The 17,161-nt window shown below is 46.2% G+C and overlaps 1 protein-coding gene and 1 long non-coding RNA gene across 2 annotated transcripts in view; one reads left to right on the plus strand and one right to left on the minus strand.

Moving 5' to 3' along the window:
* Positions 1–17,161, minus strand: part of LOC123371876 — an 80,415-nt gene that overhangs the window by 51,712 nt on the left and 11,542 nt on the right. The gene's annotated exons all lie outside the window — the stretch shown is intronic.
* The window catches only part of LDB2 (LIM domain binding 2), a 322,964-nt gene that overhangs the window by 16,737 nt on the left and 289,066 nt on the right, over positions 1–17,161 (plus strand). The window lies entirely within an intron of this gene.

Genomic DNA, 17,161 nt, shown 5'->3' on the forward strand with positions numbered 1-17,161 from the left:
ACCCCCAGCCAGAGCCCTCACCCCCTCCTGTACCACAACCCCCTGTGAGTGAATGAGAGCAAGTGATGGCAGATGGAATGAACGGGGTGTGGGGCCTCGGAGAATGGACGGGACAAGGGTGTTCGGTTTTGTGCAATTAGAAAGTTCGCAACCTTACAAATGTTTATTATGCAAATGTGAGAGAGAAGTCCAGCTTAATGGTAATGTTGATTTCTGGTTGATACATATGTCTCATCTTAAGAGTTTGAAGCAGGCATTTTACCTTTTGGATCTCAGTATTAGTTAAATGTCACCAGTCAACTTCTTCAGGATCGATAACACTTATGGAACGATTACAATTTCTGCTGTGCTTGGCGGGCCAGATAGTTGATTTGTCCATCAGATATGAATTGCTTCTGATTTTGTCTATACAGCTGCAATAGGAAAACACACAGAAAATGGCCTCTTTCCAGGCTTGGATTACTTCTGCTTCATCATCTGGAATCTGTATTCCAAATCTGTACCACTAACTTTTATCAAGCTATATCTTGGAAGTGATCTAAAACTTCTACACTTTCTAGTGTTCATAGTTTTATTTGGTTGACTGTCATCAGAAAAGAGCTATGAAAGCAAGTAATGAATGGGAAGAGTGGAGGATGGTCTAGGCTTTATTTTACTAGTAATTATTATTTGTAGTATAGTAGTACCTAGCAGCCCCAGCTAGGTCAGGCATCCATTGGATTAGGTGCTGTATTGATGTATAGCAATAATAAAAGACTCTCCTATCCCAAAGAGCTTACTGTGTTATCTCTGAATTTACCTCCAAATTTCATTCCATCAGAAGGAATAATGGAATAACTGGACTTCAAATGTGGTTGAAATGAATTTGTCCCAGTAACACAGTTTCTGCATAGACACAGTTGGCAGGAATCAGAAATTACAGTAAGGAAGCTTACCAGATAGAGGTTAATTAAGCAGAAAGGAAGCAAAATACTCTCCCTAAAGTTTTAATATATGAGGATTCCAGGGTTTCCACTTTCTGCTCATGAATGCAGTGTCATGTCATACTCAGAATCCCAACTGGTCTGAATGGTGCACAAGGCTTTTTACTAGAAGCAAAAAGACTCCTGAAAGCTTTTGAGGAGTAACTAAAACAGGCTCATGCCTTGTGTACTGTATTTAACAAGCTAATTAGTTGACATTCATTTTCAAGTATGCTGTTCACAGTCAAGTTAAGGTAATGTGTAACACGCATTATGCTGCCCTGATTCTGACTACTTTGTTTTATTGCTACTACTCTGAGGCATGAATAACGCATATTTAAAACCCTGAGAGGTGTTGCAAATATTAAGCAAGCATCCATTCCCAGCTTTGTCTGACTCTTGAGTTCTCTGCAATTTAAATCTCTCCACTGTAGTGAGCATATCCAGTTAAACAGCCAACTATACTCTGATGTTATTATCTAGGAAAATGTCTTCACTTGGCTTTCTCTCTTCTTTCCCTTCTTCACCCTTATCAAAAATACCCCCCTCCACTTTTTTTTTAAAGGAATTGTTGCTCAGATACTTGCGGGCTATTTGCTTCCATTTAATTTTAATAATAAATTAATTGGATTTTAGTAGTAACACTATATTATTTATTTTATATTATTTATTTGTATTTGTGTAGCTTTTGTTAACAGTCTCCGTAGTTACAGGTAGCTACTAAGCTAGTCTTGTGAATCATTTCCCTTACACTGACTCCCACTGATATGATTCCCTTGGTACATATCCACTTATTTAAGCAGACAGGCAATATCGCGAGAAATCATATCTCATTATTTCTCTTTTCTCAAATATGTGAATATTTCAAAGATGGAGCTGAATCAAAAGAAAAAACTAGCCCCTGGTGGGGTCAGTTGGCCAGGGCAGCTGCAGGCAAGCACACAGGTGAAAGTGAGATTTAACCATGCAATTTGATGCAAAACTCTTATAAACTAGGCTTGGTTCAGAATGCAAACAGAAACGTGATGAAGAAAATGTCCACATTAGTGCATTCCCACCTACACAGTCCCTTGAGCATGACTTGCCTATGTGATCAGAGACAGAACATTGAAATCATGGTAACCCCTCAACTCTAGTGGAGGAGGCAGAAGCCATACTTGACTTAATATTTAGAGGCAGCTAAACTAAATAGACATTATTAGTGGTTGGCATTTGGCTGATAACTTATTCATCGTGGTCATTTGAGGATCTCACTTTTCCCCCCCCATAGCATTTAGAAGGCATGTAACTGGATCAAGTAGAATTTTATTTCTGGAATGCTCAAATGTGGGTTGTAGTGGCATTTTGTTGGTAAGAAATCAAACGCCAGCAATGTACAAAGTGTAAAGGAATGCATGTAAATGCTGGAGATCAAAGAGTTAGTCTTCTACAGGGATTATCTAATATCCCTACGTTCTGCCCTACTTATCTTTACAGCATCATCCTCAATATAGTGGAATTTCTTTTTATATTCCTTGATATACTAGAACGCACTTGCATTTCCTCCAAGTCTGCAGAGCTGTCTGCCATTATGGATTCCTAAAGAACCCAGAGGGATAGCTTCAGGTAAACCATGGTGTTTCTTCAGTAGACTAAAATGCATAAAATCTTTGAGATAAATGAAATTCCAGTTGCAGAACTGAAAAAAGAAAATCCTGTCCTCACATCCTTCGTCTTCTAAATAGCATTGTGTTGCTTCATTCTGGCTTTTCCCTTAAGGCAAAACCACATCTAGTTTGGTAAAATGCTCAGCTTTGTGGCTTTTCAGACCAACAGATAAAGCCACAATCTCTTGGTGTATGATTACTGGAAATATTTATTCGACAGGTTATATTGATCTATGTAGTAATTTATAACCTTTTTCTTTATTAAATCTCATAGTTTAAAAAAATCTGCTAAAACTGCATTAAAATATTTATTGCACATACTTTGCCAATATTTGAGAAAAGATGCAGTGATTTGGTAACTCAACTGTGTTTGCTGGTAAGCAGTAGCAAGGCAGGTGGATTAATTCCTTGCTATCTGCAGGTCATTGGGTGACCAGCATTCTGAGATGCTGTCCTAAAATCTCCTGCAGGTAGTTTGGCATGTCTCTACTAATCATTGTGCCTGAACAACCTTGCTCTCACATGGCTCACACACCCACACGCTGTCACAGCCTCAATTTTTAAATAAAAAGAAGCTGACAGCAATAAGGAATTTTTTTAAAAAAATGTCTATTAGAAGAAGGAATTGTGTGCAACTGTCTTGGAAGGAACTGAGTTTGGGTGGAGGGAGCAGTGGAGAGGATTCAATCTCCCTTTCTCTCTCAAATACATGACTTGCTTCTGCTAAACAGTGAACTTGGATTAGACTGGTATTTCTCGCTATAACCCTTTCCCACTGTCAGATCTTTTTCTGGGGAAACGATGGGGAAGAGGAGAAAGCCTTCTGCCTCATTTCATGTGTTATTATTTTATTGGGTGGAGGTCAGAAGCTTTCCTTGCCTCGTTGTGCTCTGCCTGGGGGAAAATAATCCTCATCAAGGAAACAAACACTATATAGCTGATGGGTGAACCTCAGAGTCAGCTTGGATAGCTATAGACTGGTCTGGATGTTTGTGAGAAGAATGAGTTTCTTCCACCTTTGTTGTTGAGAGCTTCTCTCTCTGCTCTGGTGCCAGGTTTGCGCAGCCCTCTGCCCCCATCTGCAGGAATCATTATTAGGGAGGCTCTACAGCCCAACTTCCTCTCGGCAGCAACTTTCTCCACAGGGGAAGCACCACACAGCTTACAACTGGAGAAGTCTTCATGGTCTTGCTACCATCCTCCACTCCAGGACTCTTTCAGGGGGAAGTTCTGAACCTTCCACTCCAATGACATTTTTCTTAGGGTGTGACGTGTCCATGGTCATCCCATTGCCTCCCCCATTTCCTGGAAGCTTTGTTTTTGGAAAAGGTTGTATGCTGTTCATAATCCTCCCCCAGCACTGTTCTTAAGGCAGAGGAATGGTTCATGCCTGACTCCCCCACAACCTTCTTCCAGTAAACGTGCTTTTTGGGAGAGGGGCAAATTCTGCATCGCAGCCAAGTGCTTCCTTTCCACCAGTGTATTGGCAGGGGAAGCTGAAAGCACTAATTCTTACCTGTGTAAGGCCTGGTCTACACTAGGACTTTAATTCGAATTTAGCAGCGTTAATTCGAATTAACCGTGCACCCGTCCACACCAGGAAGCCATTTAATTCGACATAGAGGGCTCTTTAGTTCGAATTCTGTACTTCTCCCCGACGAGGGGAGTAGCGCTAAATTCGACATGGCCATGTCGAATTATGCTAGGTGTGGATGCAAATCGAACTTAGTAGCTCCGGGAGCTATCCCACACTGCACCACTCTGTTGACGCTCTGGACAGCAGTCCGAGCTTGGATGCTCTGACCAGCCACACAGGAAACGACCCGGGAAAATTTGAATTCCTTTTCCTGTCTGGCCAGTTTGAATCTCATGTCCTGGTTGGACATCGGGGCAAGCTCAGCAGCACCGGCAACGATGCAGAGCTCTCCAGCAGAGGAGTCCAGGCAATCCCAGAATAGAAAGAGGTCTCCAGCATGGACTGACCAGGAAGTCTGGATCTGATCGGTGTGTGGGGCGATGAGTCTGTGCTTTCGGAGCTGCGCTCCAACAAACGGAATGCGAAGACCTACGAGAAGGTCTCCAAAGCCATGACAGACAGAGGATACAGCCGGGATGCAATGCAGTGCCGCGTGAAAGTCAAGGAGCTGAGACAAGGCTGCCATAAAATCAAAGCGGCAAACGGACGCTCCGGAGCCCAGCCCCAGACATGCCGCTTCTACGAGGCACTGCATGCCATTCTCGGTGGGTCTGCCACCACTGCCCCACCAGTGACCGTGGACTCTGAGGATGGGATAGTGTTGACGGCCAGTTCCTCGTCGACGTTCGCAGATGGGGAAGATGAGGAAGGAGATGAGGACGGGGAGGCAGTCGACAGCGCTTACTGTAGATTGCCACGGACTCGCAGAGGCGAAAGAAAATGCAGGCCTGTTATTTACCAGGCTGCACGTGGCAACAGACTATATTGGTAAGGGATGCAAGGAGAGTATGGGTCACGATGCAAACTGCAGACACACACACACACTAAAATTAATCAATTTAAAGTTTTATTGGGGATAATTACAAGGGGTAAGGGAGGAGCGTATTATTAGCTAATAGAGTTAAAGAAACTTAAAACATACAATGACTAAAATATCTACTAACAATATTTATAAACAAAGATGCAGCATTTAGTAATAACTGATACTTACAAATACAAACCAACGCATAACGACCGGCAAACGTAGAAGCTCTGTTTGAAACACGTGAGCTGAGAGAGAGGCTTCGAGGTGATCAGGCTCGGTTACGGGTGTACACAGGATACACAGGATTCGTTTTTCTTTCTCCTCTCCCTGCCTGCACATGGCAGGCAGGCCTAAAGTACCAACTATGACATCATAGAAGTGTCATAGGGGACGGGGCCCAAAACCTGTTTGTGTTAGTTTCTGATTGGCACAAGCAAAGTTTACACCAAGTAGGGGAGCAGGTGCCTTAAAGTCTGGCTTCGCCCCCAAAAGGTGAGGAAATGCATATTGTTTTAGAATGCGTTCAACACTGAATGACAAAAGAAGAGGCCAGGGCAATACTGGTATGGGCAAGTTTTACAGGATGCAGACAGGAACTCATCTCAACACTTACAACGCTGATTTCCCCGACAGCCAGGATCTCTTCATCACCCTCACTGAGATCCCCTACCAACGCTCCGCAGCCGTTACCACGGACCCTGAATCAGGAGAAGGATCAGTCGGTAAGTGCTTTAAACATGTAAACTTTTATTATTAATGGAACAGGAAAATAGACTAGGCGAACAGACGGTCTACATGCAGGGGAATGGAACAGGAATCTTCCGTGGAGATCTCCACGAAGCTCTCCTGGAGGTAGTCGAAAAGCCTATGGAGGAGGTTCCTGGGGAGAGCTGGCTTATTGGGTGCTCCGAGGTAGCACACTTTTCCGCGCCACGCTCTCAGCTGGTACTCCGGGACCAGTGCCTTGACGAGCATCGCAGCATAGGGCCCTGGCTTGTGCTGGCTTTCATTCAGCATGCGCTCCCTGTCTCTCCGTGACACCCTCCTCAGGGTGATCTCGCATGCAGACTCCTGCATGGAAGTAGAGTGATTTGTGTACTATTACTATTGGTAGTGCTTCACTGTTCCTTAGAACATCAAGAAGCGTCACTTTAGAGCCACGTGCTGGAGGCTACAGAGTGGCAGCATACAGGGATCTTTTCCAAGGGAAAACCGCGAGGGGGTGGAACAGGGGCAGAGTTTATGCTTTCAGGATTGCCTGCAGCAAGAGGACAGAGCTGGACATTGACTTTTAAGCAGCCAAAAGCTTTTGGCTTACCATGCCTGGCTGCTCCACGGATTCAGCTTTCCTGCCCCGCTTGTCTGGTCTGCAGTGCAATACCCCAGGCAATGAAAGCGAATGCAGATAAATCGAACTTTCCCTGAATGAGTGCTCAGGAGATAGGTGCCGTCCATGGTCTGGTTCACAGGCAATGAGTAGACTATGTTTCATTTTTAAGAAAAGGCATCTTTGTAAGCAATTCACTCCCTTTTCCCCCTCACACAGCTGCAACAGTATCCTGACCTGCTCCACCATGCCCCTCACAGAGGCTGGCGCAGATTAGGCATCGTAAGAAAAGGACCCGGGACGAGATGTTTGCAGAACTTATGGGCTGCTCCAGAGCAGAAGCGGACCAGCAGAGCCAGTGGAGGGAGAACCTCACACAGCAGCAGCGCTCACATAGCAAACAGGAGGACAGATGGCGTCAGGAGGACCAGCAGGCGACTCAAACACTGCTTGGACTACTGAGGGAGCAAACGGACACGCTCAGGCGCCTTGTCGATGTTCTGCAGGACCGCAGGCAGGAGGACAGAGCCCCCCTGCACTGTGTCTGCAACCGCCCTCCCCCGCCACACACTCCAATACCCACCTCTCCCAGAATAACAAGAAGGAAGGGTACCAAGGGCTGTGAAAACTGTCACTGCACCACAGCGGACTGCTAAATTACCCAAAAGTTCTCAGTCCCTAGATTTTGAAAAGTTCTCACCTTTACTGTGTTGTCGAGTATTAAAAGTAGTTTGCTGTTAATTACTGTTTCTGTCATGTTTGCTTGCTGAAGACTTTCTGTGAAGGGGGGAGAGGGGTTTGGTAATTGCATAGGACAGTCACCATGAACAGGGTACAGACATGGGGGCAGGATCAACAGCCGGTTACTCGCTGAGTGCAGTCACTAGGCACCCTGGTCAGTCTGTGAGGTGTTTTTAATGTTCTGTTCATAGGCGGCAGGTGCCCTGCTCCAGGTATACTTTGAGGTGGGTCTCTCCCCCGGCCCAGCCTGGATCGGGCCCTGGCCCACGCGGGTCTCCCCCCGCCCCGTCAATTCCCTGCCTGGAGCAGGTCCCAGCGCCCACCTGCCACCCCTCCCCCGGCGTGTCGTCTCCCTCCCCCCCCCCCCGCCGCGCTGCGTCCCTACCTGACAGTAGAGCGGCTACCGGCACAAATGCTGTCTGCTGCCCCAGGGTACTAGTGCCTGCCATCCACAAATGGCAAGGCAGGTTGCCATCACCCTGCCCTTCTACCGTTGCCCTGAGCCTCCACAATGCCCCAAACCCTCAGCCCCAGCCACAGCCCACAACCCCCTACGCCTCCTCCCCCTTCCCACACACCCCTCACCCCTTCCTACGCCCCCACCCCCAGCCCTGAGGCTGCACCCAAACTCCGTCCCAAAGCCTACACCCCTCACCCCTTCCTGCACACCCACCTGTAACCGTCCTCCCCCCAGAGACCGCTGTAGGAGCAGTAGCCTATCATTCCTAGAGTCTAGAAGCGGTCTCTACATCACTGCACACGCTACCCACCACAGACCGCGTCCCTGTTTCAACCCTTTGACGCGAAATCATTATTAAAGAAAAGGTTTTTAAAAAACAATGCTCCATTACCTTTATTTTTACACGTGTGTTGGAAGGGGGCAAACGGGGTGAACGTAAGACTGCAGAGGAGAGTCAACAGTAAATGGGTAAACGTAAGACTGCAGAGGAGAGTCAACAGTAAATGGGTAAAGAAACAGGGGCAGGTTCAGCTTCTCTGTAAAGCAACTGGACAGTCATAGGTTACCCTGCTCTCTGAGGAACCTAGCTTTCAAAGTCTCCCGGATGCACAGCGCTTCCCGCTGGGATCTTCTAATGGCACGGGTGTCTGGCTGAGTGTAATCTGCAGTCAGGCGATTTGCCTCAACCTCCCATCCCACCATAAAGGTCTCCCCCTTGCTCTCACAGAGATTGTGAAGCACACAGCAAGCTGCAATAACAATGGGGATATTGGTTTCGCTGAGATCCGAGCGAGTCAGTAAGCTCCGCCATCTCCCCTTGAGACGTCCGAAAGCACACTCCACCACCATTCTGCACTTGCTCAGCCGGTAGTTGAAGAGTTCCTTCTCACTGTCCAAAGCGCCTGTATAGAGCTTCATGAGCCAGGGCATTAGCGGGTAGGCTGGGTCCCCGAGGATCACTGTAGGCATCTGCACATCCCCAACAGTTATTTTGTGGTCCGGGAAGAAACTACCTGCCTGGAGGCGTTTAAACAGACCAGAGTTCCTGAACACACGCGCGTCATGAACCTTGCCCAGCCACCCGACGTTGATGTTGGTAAAGCGTCCCCTATGGTCCACCAGTGCTTGCAGCACCATTGAAAAGTAGCCCTTTCGGTTAATGTACTGGCTGGCCTGGTGGTCCGGTCCCAGGATAGGGATGTGAGTCCCATCTATAGCCCCACCGCAGTTTGGGAATCCCATCGCGGCGAAGCCAGCTATGATGACCTGGACGTTTCCCAGGGTCACTACCTTCGAGAGCAGGAGTTCAACGATTGCGTTGGCTACTTGCATCACAGCAACCCCCACGGTAGATTTGCCCACGCCAAAGTGGTTCGCTACTGACCAGTAGCTGTCTGGCGTGGCAAGTTTCCAGAGGGCTATGGCCACTCGCTTCTGCACTGTCAGGGCTGCTTGCATTCTGGTGTCCTTGTGCTTCAGGGAAGGGAACAGCAAGTCACACAGTTCAAGGAAAGTGCCCTTACGCATCCTGAAGTTTCGCAGCCACTGTGATTCATCCCAGACCTGCAGCACTATGCGGTCCCACCAGTCCGTGCTTGTTTCCCGGGCCCAGAATCGCCGTCCCATAGCATGAACATGACCCAGTGCCACCATGATCTCCACGGCGCAGCATCCCGTGCTTTCTGACAGGTCTGTGCCAGTCTGAGACTTCATGTCCTCACCGCGCTGCTGTTGCCTCCTCGCCCGATTTCTCAGCATCTGACTATTGAAGAGGTGTACGATAAGGTGCGAGGAGTTGACAACGGCCATAAGTGCAGCGATGATCGCAGCGGGCTCCATGATCGCAGTGGAGTGCTGTGGCGTCCGCGCTGTCACTTATAACAGGAAAAGTGTGCGAACTGATTTCCCGCCGGCGGGAGTGACGGTTGAATGCTGACAGTTACCAAGGACCACCCTCGACACAGTTTTCCCCCCCAGCATGCCTTGGGGGGAAATCCCAGAATTCCAATGGGCAGTGGGGAGTGCGGGAACTGTGGGATAGCTTCCCACAGTGCACCGCTTCCAAAGTCGACGTTTGCCCCGTTACTGTGGACTCACACAGTCGAATTAGTGTATTTAGTGTGGATACACAAATTCGACTTCATAAGGTCGATTCCACAAATTCGACTTAAGTTGATTCGAAATAGTCTTGTAGTGTAGACATACCCTAAGATGCAGACAAATTCTGCCCCCAATTGCATGCACATGACTTAGTAGCATAAGAACATAAGAGTGGCCATACTGGGTCAGACCAAAGGTCCATCTAGCTCAGTATCCTGTCTTCTGACAGTGGCCAATGCCATGTGCTTCAGAGGGAATGAACAGAACACTGAATCATCAAGTGTCCCATCCAGTGTCACTCATTCCCAGCTCCTGGCAAACAGGGAATTCTAGCAATTATACATGAAGTTATTGAGAGTGCTTCATTAAATTCCATTAGCTTCAGCCAAAGTGTATGAGGGTTTCTTATACAATAGATTTCCTCTGAGATCAAAACTGTGTACAACTACCTTAATTACTAAATAAAACCACTTTAAAATACAGTATAAAAGACAGGTATATCAATTCAAAATGTATCAGTGGCTCTTAAAGTTTTTCAGATAATGGACCATTTCTTAGGATAGAGAATCTGTTTTGGACATGCACACCTTCCCACCCCTCATCCTTTAGCACCTAAGGTTTAGCTCATATTAAGACAGTGTTACAGAGACACAATGAAAATAAATTTGTTTTAATCCTAGGGGTGCAGCTGTTTGTTTGCATCCTCTCATTTTGTGTCTTTGCTGCTTATTTTACTTACCTGGGTGTAGGACTTCAGACTTTTTTGTGCTGAATCTCCTCTTGTTGTCTGCAGCCCCACCTTGTTGTTTTATAGTTTTAGATCTGTCCTACATTGTCTATGTACAATTATTGAGTCAACCACAAATTACAAATGTGGTTAACTGTACAGCAAAGGCCCAGTGATGAGAGTCCTTGAAGGGTGCAGAATGATGCTTGCTTTTTTTTTTCCACACCAACCAAACCTCTGGAAACGGTAAAAGGATCCTGACCGGTGTAACTGCTTGAAGGTGACAGAGACTTCAACATTGAAGAAGACCTGAAGAGCTCTTCGTAGCTCAGAAGCTTCTCTCTTTCACCAACATAGGTTGGTCCAGTAAAAGATATTAACTTCACCTACCTTGTCTCTCTTACTTCAACACTGTGACAGAAGCAGCTCCGCAGACCACCAGTGCTCCATGCACCACAGTTTGAAAACCACTGGCCTAACTTAAATGAACTATAGCAAAAAAATTCAAACTTAAAGTCAATGCTTTTTATTCTTAGCATACCTTTTTGGGCTGGATTTTACAGGCATCAGTGAAAACCGATAAATATTTACACATATCTGGTATCATACCAGGTATTAACAGGACCAATTAGGCATGAATGCTTCCTCTTGTTTCTGAAAATCCTAAGTGTTGATGGGCATTAAGCCGTTCATTGTCCTGAAACGTGTTTGGTATTGAATAGATATACTGCATTTTACTGTTTTGACTCTGCCAGTATGTCAACCTTCCCTTTGATATTCCAGGAATGATGCTCATTTGTGGCTACTTGCTGAGGCCAAGGAGGAAGGATGAGTATCTTTCCTTGGGCCTGGTCCACACTAAAAAGGGGGTTTGAATTAGGGTACGCAAATTCAGCTACGTGAATAGCGTAGCTGAATTCGAAGTACCCTAATTCGAACTACTCACCCATCCAGACGCGGCGGGGTCGAACTCCGCGGCTCCAAGGTCGACTCCGCCACTGCCGTTTGCAGTGGTGGAGTACCGGAGTCGACCGCGGCGCTTCCGGAGTTCGAACTATCGCGTCTAGATCAGACGCGATAGTTCGAACTCCGAGAAGTCGAACTCACCGAGTTGACCCGGACGGTAAGTGTGGACTAGCCCTTGGAAAGATTCTGTGATCAACACCATAACCTGTACTCACTTCCTTCTTGGTGTTTTGGCTTCTTCCTGGTGTGTGTGTTCCACAGCCTGATGGTAACCCAAATGAGACTGATAGGGGATTTTAGATTCCACAGACAATAGTAATCTTAATCAAAACAAGATTTATTAAAACCAGAAGTGGGGGAGGGGGAGGAGAAAAGTGAATCACTTTCATCCCCCGTGAGCCAATTCCTTCTCTCTGAGTACTCTGGTCCAGCTGTCAGCATCCTTTCCTGTCCAGAGACCAACAACTCCTTTTTTCAATGAGGAAAGCTCTCATATCAAGTCCGCCCCGATCTAGGCTACTACCCCTTACTTTCCAAAATACTCTTTCTTCAGTTATCTACACACACAATATGGTTTGGACTCACTGTTTTCTTTAGGACATGGACCACTGAGGATATCAAGATCCTTTAGTGATGATTAACAGCAACCCTTCAAAGGCTTTAGGGCTTAGCTCACATATCCTCTTTCAGAGACTGCTTTGGCTGTCTGTATCGATTTTAGGTAAGGCCTCTTGTTAAAACCCTCCGAACAATGTTTGTACATAATGGGCAGGTCTCAGTCCCTCCATCACAGATGCATACTATGAAATACAGATAACGAATGTTTAGCACTAAGTGTTTTTTGTTGCAAATTACCTTTTTTAAAATCTATTGCTCACAAGAATGTATCAATAATCGCTAAAATAAAGAGACTCCTAGGAACCAATCCTGGAACTAGTTATTCCTGTGTACAACTTCAGTTGTTGCTCATTGACTTCAGTTGTGTGTGCTGCTGCTCAGATGACTTGCTTCTATTACATTTTCAGCAGGGTCACAACTATAGTTTATTTATGTATCATATACCAAAGAGGAAGACAATGGACTGAGACACATGAGGTCTGAATTCAGCTGTGAGCTCCACCTTAGACTTGCTGTGTGATGCTAGGATCTTACTCTCTCTGTGCCTCAGTTCCCCACCCTCAAAAATAGGATATTAATAAGTCCTCATATCCCACCCCTTGCCTGTTTAGACTGTAAGTTCTTCTGTGCCTGTCTCATAGAACTAGAAGGGACCCTGAAAGGTCAGAGTCCAGCCCCTGCCTTCACTAGCAGGACCAAGTACTGATTTTGCCCCAGATCCCTAAGTGGCCCCCTTCAGGATTAAACTCACAATGCTAGATTTAGCAGGTTAATGCTCAAACCACTGAGCTATCCCCTCAGGGCACACTTTTACTGTGTGTTTGTATTTTGCCTAGCACAATGGAGCTCTAATGTCAGGTGGGGCTTCTATATAATATGCTTTGCTCAGCAGTTGGCATATGTGCGTGTGTATGTAAAATTAACTTCTTATCTCCATGTTTCATCTACAGAGCAATTCATGTGTCTCCGAGAAACAAAGTTCTCTAAATTAGGCCAAACTTTCCTGCAGCCTCTCCTAAAATAACATTGCTTTTTTATGTCTCTATCTTCTAGTGTGGAAGAATCTTCTGATTATTTGCAAAAGTGCCTCACGTGTATGTATTTAACTGATACTTGTGGAAAAAGTCAAATAAAAAACCCCTCTGCCTCTTCCCAGCTGTCATAGTTCTGTAAACCTCTTGGGTATCATATCAAAAATACTAACATTTCATATATTTGGTATACTGTATTTGAAACCTTGTTGGTAAATATCTCCTCTCTAATTAATTAGTGGTATAGTATATGGGCCAGCCAACACCATAATTTTGTAGTGGCTGCTATTCTATTAAAATGCATTTCTGAAGTTGTCAGAGAAAGAGGACTCCTGCTAACAGCAATGAGTTATTCTGCCCATATTGTACTCGACTGTCTGTCTTTCCATGTTGCAGAAATATTGTCAAACTGCAGAATTGCTTTTGGTTGACTGTACACAAAGTAGGTGTGGAAAGTTATGCAACTTTATTTAGTACAGTATCCTTCATACAAGTTATATTCCAGAAAGACTGACACGTGAAATAGCACTATGTTTGGTTGGTTTAAATATGGTTAGTAATTAATGAGTTACAGCAAAACTTCTTATCAGCAATATTTTGTCTGTTACAGATAGACATGAATTAATGTCTTGGTGATATGAGTTTGACAGTAAAGACGTTTATTTGTGTCTTGAAATACAACCCTTGCTACATCTTCACTCTCCCCGTTTCCTTCCCCCTGCCTCCCTCCCCCTCCTATTTCCCAGGTACCAATCAAATTACCCATAGGTTTTGTACTTTGAATTTAGGAAAATATCTCTCTTCCGTCTCCTTCCCCCAACCCCTCTCCTACCGAAAAGCTGAATAATTATGACTACCCTTGAGAGGTGCACTAAGGTGTTTTCATTCTGTCATCAGTGCCTACGCTACAGCAGGAAGGAGCATGCATAAGAAGGAAAATTAAAGTAGTAAAAGGGAAATTCTTTAACAGCTCGGATGTGTCTCATCTCACTTCAATAAAGCACGTCATAGTCAGATTAGATGAGTAACAGTGCACCCATTTCTCTGAAAATGTAAACACCTACATGTTTTTTGTATTTGATAGTGGTAGGGCCTGGCAATATAATTCATACAGTTCCTGGAACTGTTAGTCTATAAGGTGCCACAGGACTCTTTGTTGCTTTTTACAGATCCAGATTAACATGGCTACCCCTCAGATACTCTCTCTATATGTGTGCCTTATATTGGCATCCATTTTATGATTTGTATTTCAGGAGTATTTAGAGGCTCTAACAGCGCTTAGGCTACATTGTGTTAAGAACTGTATGTAACGCTGCCACCCTGGTTGGGTTGTCTGCATTAGGGAGAAAATCTGGGAGCTTTGCATCTTAATACATAAGCCTCTACTGCCTGAGCTAAAAAAAGCCAGTTCTCTTAGCCCAGGCTGTAGCAGGCTCATCAATGTTCAGCTGCCTAGCCACCACTAGAGAGGGACAGAGTGCTACGCTGAGCAGGCCTGGCTTACATGGATATAAACACAAGTCAAGAGCTTACAATCTGAATGGAAATTACTGGGGAATTCTGCTCAAAAATATGTGGCTTGCTATGGTCCCATGTTTGTCACAAATATGACACACAAATAAAAACATATTTTCAATCCTCTCTTCTCCACAAAAATATCTGAGTAAAAGGCAGTTTGGGAAGGCAAAAATGGCCTATTTCCATCCATGAATTTCCTCCCTCTCCCAGTGGGAAATGCTACGTGCAGCCTGGGTCCCAAGTAGGTAGCTAAAAAAATTAAGTAGGGGAACCTCATACTGTCTGCAACCTGCTTCTGTCCCCTTGAAGAACTCCACTAGACAGCCAGGGAGATGGGAAGGTAGGAGTGGTCTGCGGTGTTTCTGTGGATAATGGTTTGCTTCAGAATGCTGGCTAAAGTGATGCACAAAATTTCAATTATCTTTATTTACCCTCTCTGTTGTTACATTTTGCTGCATGAGAGCGTGGCGGCATTGTTTTAAGTGCCAACAGTTCATATAAATATTGGCCCTTTCCACAGGAAGAACCAGGTACTTGAGGTAAAATGTAGTTGTTTAAGATACTCATGAGACAACTGGAAGTTTTAAGAATGACCATTGTACCTGTATTCAGTGTGCCTAGAGAGCATATTTTATGTTCTGGTTACATAGTCATCCTTGTGAAGATCAAAGAAGGACCCATTTAGAAATATCATGTGCATTATGGGGGAGGGATAGCTCAGTGGTTTGAGCATTGGCCTGCTAAACCCAGGGTTGAGAGTTCAATCCTTGAGGGGGCCACTTAGGGATCTGGGGCAAAAATTGGTCCTGCTAGTGAAGGCAGGGGGCTGGACTCAGTGACCTTTCAAGGTCCGTTCTAGGAGATTGGTATATCTCCAATTATTACCTATATGCTTTATACAGTCATGTTCCCTGATGGCAACTTTAAATTCTATCTTCTCTATCATTTTTGGTAAAGGTATGTGACTTTAGGACTTTGCTGTCAGTGCAGCTTGTATTGTTTTGGTGAAATGCAGTTGATGCCTAACATGCATTTAGAGACCTTTCAAAGAATGTTATAGATGCATTTTTTTCTTCCTTGTTTTAGAGAATATGTGATTTCGTCTATCACTGCAGCAACTTGTGATGTGGTAGTACAATTACATATGAGGCCAGTGCAACTAGATGCCTTCTTTCGTTATGTTGTGTGAAGGATATGCTGCTACACCTCTACCCGGCTATAACACGACCCGATATAACACGGTTTCGCATATAGCACGGTAGCAGCAGGGCTCCGGCGGTGCTTTAAAGGGTCCGGGGCTCCAGCTTCTGCGGGGAGCCCTGGGCCCTTTAAATCCCACTGGAGCCCTGCCGCTGCTACCCCAGGGCTGCAGCAGTGGGGCTTGGGCAGCGCTTTAAAGGGTCCGGGACTCTGGCTGCTGTGGGGAGCCCCGAGCCCTTTAAATCCTGCTGGAGCCCTACCGCCACTATCCTGGGGCTGCGGCAGTGGGGCTCCACCGGCGATTTAAAGGGCCTGGGGCTCCCCACAGCCGGAGCCCCGGGCTCTTTAAATCACCGCTGCAGCCCTGCCACCGCTACCCCGAAATAACGGCATTTCACGTATAATGCAGTAGGGATTTTTGGCTCCCCACAACCTCGTTATATTGGGGTAGAGGTGTACTTTGATGTTAGTGCGCTAATAATGTTTTAGAGAGATAAAAATAGTCAATGATCACTGCTCCTTGGCTGAGCAAGTAGTGCCAGACTGCTCTTCTAGCCTAGATAAGCTGTCTTGTGAGGTCTGTGGAAGAAAAGCACTTGAAAAAATAGCCAAACATATGCTCCTTTGTGTGCCCAAGTTCCTAGACAGCACACGTGAATGAAGAAGGCTTCACTCATTCCATAGCTTGGGGTGGCCAAACATATAGGTCCTCTGAGCCGCATATGACAATCTTCAGAAGTTTGAGAGCCAGGGTGTGCCTGATGGAGCTTCAGCCCCGTGGGGCACACCTGCTGGGTCTTGGGGCTTCAGCTGTGTGGGTAGAGGGGTCTGGGGCTTCAGCCCTGTGGGAAGCCTGGAGCCCTGGCAGGCACGCCTTGTTGGGGTGAAGCCCCCAAGCCCCCCTTGCCAGTGGGCAGAAGCCAGAGGAGACATGTGGGGGTATATGTGCAGTGACATGCCCCCCCAGATTTTTGCCAGGGTTTGCTGGCCCCACTCAGCCACATGATGTTGCAGGGCCCCCTCCCTGCACAGCAGCTGCTGGAGCCGGCAAGCTTAGAGATGCTGCTGTGGGGAGAGGCTGCAGCAAGCTGCAGGGAGAACCCTGCTTTTGCAGCTGCCTCTCCCTGCAGAGCTAACACCTGGGAGCTTTAAGGTGGGGCCACTGAGGGTAAGAGCGGAAGCATGCCTAGGGGGGCATGACTCAAACTATTGGGTGGGGGGGGGTGAACCTTTAAATTGTTCCCCCCCAACTCTCAGCAGGCACCTGTTGTCTCTGGCAGAAGCCCCTAGCCCCACTGCAGGGCAGAAGCCCAAAGTTCCCTCCTCCAGTCTGTTAGACAGAGAATGTGTGTGTGTGGAGGGGA

Source organism: Mauremys mutica, chromosome 5, assembly GCF_020497125.1.
Source record: "Mauremys mutica isolate MM-2020 ecotype Southern chromosome 5, ASM2049712v1, whole genome shotgun sequence".
In the NCBI taxonomy this organism is placed as follows: Eukaryota; Metazoa; Chordata; order Testudines; family Geoemydidae; genus Mauremys; species Mauremys mutica.